The sequence below is a fragment of the Sorex araneus genome, chromosome 1, assembly GCF_027595985.1.
Source record: "Sorex araneus isolate mSorAra2 chromosome 1, mSorAra2.pri, whole genome shotgun sequence".
Classification (NCBI taxonomy): domain Eukaryota; kingdom Metazoa; phylum Chordata; class Mammalia; order Eulipotyphla; family Soricidae; genus Sorex; species Sorex araneus.
The window spans coordinates 257,382,872-257,389,102 of record NC_073302.1 but is presented as its reverse complement, the minus strand read 5'-3'; positions in this window follow the sequence as shown (position 1 = coordinate 257,389,102).

The following is a 6,231-nucleotide window of genomic DNA, read 5'->3' as shown; positions in this document are numbered from 1 at the left end:
AGTCAAAACTGTGGTTGTCTTGTGAATTATTTAAATTGGGTAAAACTGCATTGTTGAAGTATCTTTCTCTTTCTCTGAAATCCTTAATCATAACCTTGATGCCAGGGATCAGTGATTTGTTTTTCTCCCTTTATTTCTGAAACCTCTCTAGTAGTACTATCTAAACAATACTTTCCATGTGATTATATGATTTATAGGTTACATTTTAAAAACACTATTCACTAATTATAGGAACACTAATTGGTATAACGTGCTTTGACAGAAGCATAGTAGGCAAAAAAGTTGAATGTGATTTTGAGACTCCGCTCTCATAGTCTAAATCTCTTCACTGTCTATCCAGGGCTAAAAATAGTGAGATCTCTGAACTACCAGCCAGGACAGTCACCTCTGATAATTTTGCTATAAAGAATTTAGAAGTGGAATTTTCTATATCCATGGAAAATAAAGCCTGCTGACATGCACTTTTTTTACCTAAACTGTATCAGTAATAAATAAGACAGTTATTGCTTATCAGTCTTGTCTTTTCAGTTCTCTACTCATTCTAAGCTATCCAGCTAATATCTGTATACTGTTTCTTGCTAAAAAAATTTAGAAACTGATTAACTCTAACTTGAGCAAGTATTAAGAGAGGTGTAGAGAAAATCGGCTCTACTAGTTATCATTAGTTAAAAAAAACTATTCAGAACTCTGCTCTCAGTAATAATGGGACTTTTACAATGTGCTGCACTTCTATATATCCGCTCATTTGATCTAAAAAATAGGAAAATATAAAGGATTGTGTGTCCGCCTACATGTGTGTATGTGTGTAAAAATTCCCATTTTGAAGAAGAGAAAACTGAGACCAAAAATTGCAGTTGATCAATAATATAGCTGGAGTTTACACTAAAACTTGTAATAGTTTAGCCATCTTCATTTTCCTAGCCCTAGTCCATTTCAGTTTCACCAATCCAACTATGTTTCCTGTGATCTTTGTAAATATTCAAAGCTGCTCTGGATTTTTGGGGGGCAACATGAAAAAAAGCTGCAAGTAACAAGAGGATTATGGAAACAGCAAAGAATGAATTAAGACAGGTTGAAGAGGCTGCATGTTTCTACATTTAAACAACAATAGCGAGCTATAATTTCAAATAGATTATAGCTATTTGATTTATGATTATAGCTAAATATGATTTTGACTAGATGTTTCTAGTTTGGATTATAGCTAAATATGATTTCGAATAGACGTTTCAGTAAATGTTTTTGAAAAGGGTGGTAATCGCCAGGAGTAATTCCTGAGTGCAGAGTCAGGAGTAACCCCTGTACATCACCAGGTGTGACCCCCCAAAAAAATCATAAATAAATAAATAAAACACCCAGAAGGATAGAGAGTAAGAGGGAATGTGCCTGCCCCAAAGCCGGGGTGGGAGGTGAGGGGAAGGAGAGGTGGGGCGTTGGCGAGAGGGACACTGAAAGTACTGGTGATGGAGAATGGGCATGGGTGAAGGGGTGGCTACTCGAACATTGTATGACTGAAACATAATCATGCAAGTTTGTAAGTCTGTATCTCACAGTGATTCATTAAAATAAAAAAAAAAGAAAGAAAAAGGTGGCAATGCTTCTTCTTCACTCAGTGAAGGGATGAGAAGGTAACAATTCCTTTTTTTTTTCTTTAAACACTAAGGAAACCAAATTTTTATTCAAAGTATGTGATATGAATATTTAAAATGAATTAAATGTTAAGTATAGTTTATTAATGTGCCTCAAATTTTCACAGACTTTATCTGTATAGGATTAAGATGAAGGTACATGAGCTCTTATATGCCAGCTCTTTCCTTTCACATTATCACTAGACATTATTTAACTATTTCCCTTTTACCTCCCACTCCCATATCCTATCCAACTCAGTAATAACTAATCCTGTTTTGGTGGAAGCTTTGGAGTCCGGGGCTCATAACTTGCAGGCTGGGGGCCGCCCTGACTCTGTGCTCAGGGGATCATGAGCTGCTAAGAATTAAACCTGGGTCAGCGGCATGCAAGGCAAGCACCTTAACCCCTGCACTATCTCACTGGCCCACTAATCTTAATTTTGCCAAGATATCTCAGAAGCTATGTTACACATGAGCAGCAATAGTCCTCCACTGTCTTCTGTTCTGATTTTTCTCTCCATTGACCTGCAACACACTAGAGAAAAAGTATCTGTACATTGCAATTACCCCAGGGCCATCTTGAAAATGCTCTTTGGGTAGAAAAGATTTTATTATGATTCAAGTCTCCAAAAGCTCAACATGTCAAACAGCAACAAGCTCCCTCCGCTGTGCCTGTGCATGAAAAACAACTACCCCTTTCCAACTCGCATGTCAGCTGGACTCACAGCAGCTCTACTTAAGTCTCTGGGGCCCAGATTCCTTCGGAAAGAAACAGCTTTTCCTGGCCTTAACATTTGAACAAGTAACTCATATAACAGGCTCAGGAAGAGAGTTGCACTATGCGCTTCTCTCCTTTGCTAAGAATTGCCTCCGTTCAAGAATTCATGCAAATAGACATCCTCAAGCAGACTGTTAATCAAATATACCTACACTTTTTAAACCCAATGAAGAAATTTCCTCTCCTAATATTAGTTTTAATGATTTGTATTTCTTTTCTTTCTTTTTTTTTTTGCCTTTTGGGTCAGCCCGGCAATGCACAGGGGATACTCCTGGCTCTGCACTCAGGAATTACTCCTGTCTATGCTTGAAGGATCATATATAGGATGCTGGGAATTGAACCCGGGTTGGCTGTGTGCAAGGCAAACACCTTACCCACTGTGCTATCACTTCAGCCCAATAATTTGTATTTCTTATGTATAAAACATTCTTCACACAGATATATAATCCAAACTACATTAAACCCTTTGTCTAATCAGTGAAACAACTCAGACACATTTTATGAGATATTTACAGGATAAAACAGGAAAGAATTATAACTTAACAAACCCAGTTTTAACCCTTGACACTGGAACAACATATTGATTGTTCCCACTCAGATCACTTATTTCCCTCTTATTTTCCTTCAGAGAACTGAATTTCTCAAACAATTAGACTTCACCATCCCAATTCTCTCAAATTCTGTGATTGAGGTAAAGTTGAAATTGTTTGATATATTATCAAAACACGTTTTCAAAGATGGATACACGGTACTTATACCTCCCACATTCTCCTCTCCCAAAGTGACATACATGTGTCTCTACTTGCTGACAGAATCAATATTTGCTTCTTTGGAAGCTCTGTAGCAGAAATAAGGTTACTTGATTTCTGAAACTAGTACATAGATGGCAAAGCAGCTCAATGAGGTATCTATCAATGGCTCCATCTAGAAATCTCTATTGACCTCTCTGGCTTTTGCTTGCCCTTAGCACCCAATTATTGTGCTGTGAGGATGCTCAAGCAACTGAGAGAGATCATAAGTAGTTTGACTTTATTTAGGCCCCCAACTTCTAATCACCATCAACTGTCAGACATACGAATAACTGAGTCTTTGGATGATGTATTTCAACCTTCAGATTTTTTAGTTAGGGTCCAGATATTATAGAGCGGAGAAAAATTGAGCCTACAGTGCCCTGTCAAATTTCCAACCCAAAGGATCCATGAGAGAGATAAAGTGGTTTTATTATTTTAATCTTTTAGGTTTATTAGCCAGCCAAATTAGCACCTGGAATAGGAGAAAGTTACGTGTACAGATGCCCACTACATGTCAGGCACTGTGCTAGGCCTGTCATTTACATTACTTCTTTCAAATGTCACCATTTCCCAATATTTTATTTTATGCTTTATTAATGACGCTATGATTTATTTCATGCCACTTTTTCCCAGTAACTTCTTAAGTAATGTTCTCTATTGGGGAATATGGAATATAATAGAAGTTACTTCATTTCCTAGGTTCTTCCCTGAAGTGTCCTATGCTGATTAATAGAAAGGTAAACCTAATCTGAAGTCATTAAAACCAATTTCTAGATGCATAAAGGTAAATATTGATAATTATGGAAGGAAAAAGTTTTAAAATTATTTAAAATAAACTCTAACCCACCTTCAATCTCTAAGGTATAATTCTGTAAATGTATCTATATTTTCACATGAGAGAAAATAAAGTTACCGTTATGAAATATTTTGCTGCTTTTTATAATAGTAATATTCATTTTATTTCATCTTTGCTGAAGATAAGAGTTATGAGGAGGGTCTAGAGATAGCTCATATGGCTGTTGCACATGTCAGGCATGAGGCAGGCCTGAGTTTGATACCCAGCAGTACATGGTCCCATAAACACTGATGAGTGATAACCTGGTGACCCTCGAGCTACACTAAAGGCTAAGGTATGGTTAGCAGTGACCACTGGAAGTCCCCTAGACACTTTTAGGAGTCCCACCCCAAAGAAGATATATAAGAAAAAAAGTGATCAAATGAGATTTGTTCATTTTTAAAAAATATATGTTTATGTTAAGATATGTTAGATATATATAAGACATGTTTCTGATCTCGGGGCTGGAGTGATAGCACAGCGGGTAGGGCATTTGCCTTGCACACGGCCAACCCGGGTTCGAATCCCAGCATCCTATATGGTCCTCTGAGCACCGCCAGGGGTAATTCCTGAGTGCATGAGCCAGGAATGACCCCTGTGCATTGCCGGGTGTGACCCAAAATGCAAAAAAAAAAAAAAAAGAAAAAAGAAATGTTTCTGATCTCATAAATGTAAATGCAACCATGACGTAAAGCTAGTTTTTGAGGGAAGTACATATCTATTTGCCCCAATCAATCACTATTATGAAAAAATAAAAATAGTAAATATAGTAACAAAGTAAAGTTATATATGTTTATACGTTGATATATTTTTCACTGACTGATGCTAACTTATATCAGACATAAATACTCATTCATCATAAGTATTTTAAGTATGTGTTATAAATATTCTTATCATTATTGTCATTGGAATACTTAGGGCAGAAATTCAACTGACATTGAGTTCTAAGCAGCAATTTAAACTGCTTTGTCGTATCGGTCATCAACAAATGGAACAGATGCAGTGTTTTGTTGACAGATAATATTCAGTGGTATATTGGATCTTGAGCTAGAAACACTGGTGAATATTAAAGTCATAAATAATTCAATCCTTTGTAGCATCAGTCTATGACCTTAAAATGACCCTGTTCAATCTGAAGCCACTGGTAATGGCCCAAAGTTCGGCAAGGCCAAATCATACCCTGCCATATATAGTAACACACTGTAATATAGAGTTTCAACAAAGAAAATACAGTTTGCATAATAATAAGGCATTAGCTGAAATGCACATGGAGTTGTTGACCTAAAACAAAAAACCAACAGAAAGGATGTGTTTGAAAGGATGCTGACAAAGTAATTAAAATAACTAGAGAAATAGACTTAACTTAAAACTTAGCAAATCATAAGTCCTGTCTTAGTCACTTAACCTCTAACTTATGCTCCCTGATCCTTGCAGACTACTTTAATATTCAGTTATTCAATGTAGTAAATTCAAAGTCTTTGCCGTATTTAATGCCACATTTTCTGCCACGAACAACTATACCCCAAAAACCAAAACTTTGTGTGATTTCCATAATGTACTAATGTCCTTTCCTTTCTGGTGCTCTTTCCTATGCTCTCAACCTTAAATTTCCCCCCTGTCTGCCTCAAATTTCACATCTATGAACTTCCTCCTGATTTATCCAGACACAACTACTGCTTCCGCCTATGTGCTCAATGAACATATTTTACATATTTTCTAAATCCATTTTCTACAGTCTTCGCTGTATTGCACAGGTGTCATTTATGTTTCTACCTGCCCCTTTCTCACTTTAATTTCTGAAGTACTTAACTAGCCACGGAAGCCATTATTTCACTCTCCAGCTACACAGCATGATCACAGAGCTTGATGGTCAACAGCGTGGACCCAGAAGTTAGCCTAGGTTTGACTCTAAGTTCTATATTTCATTAGCAGTGTGATACTGGAAGAGGTACTTAACTTCTAGCCCTCATTATCTCCTAATGGACTGTCATAACAGGATTGTTTGGATGATTTAATGAGATCAAATTCATGTGCAATACCTGTTACACCGCATGTGCTCAATAAATATTAGTTCCTGAATATATTAAATGTTTGCTCTCATCTGACTTGAATCCTTGGGTTACATAAAACTGATGGACTGAAATTAGTGGAGAGATATAATTTGTCCTTCTAGATTAAAAGAATTTCATGCACATAAGTATT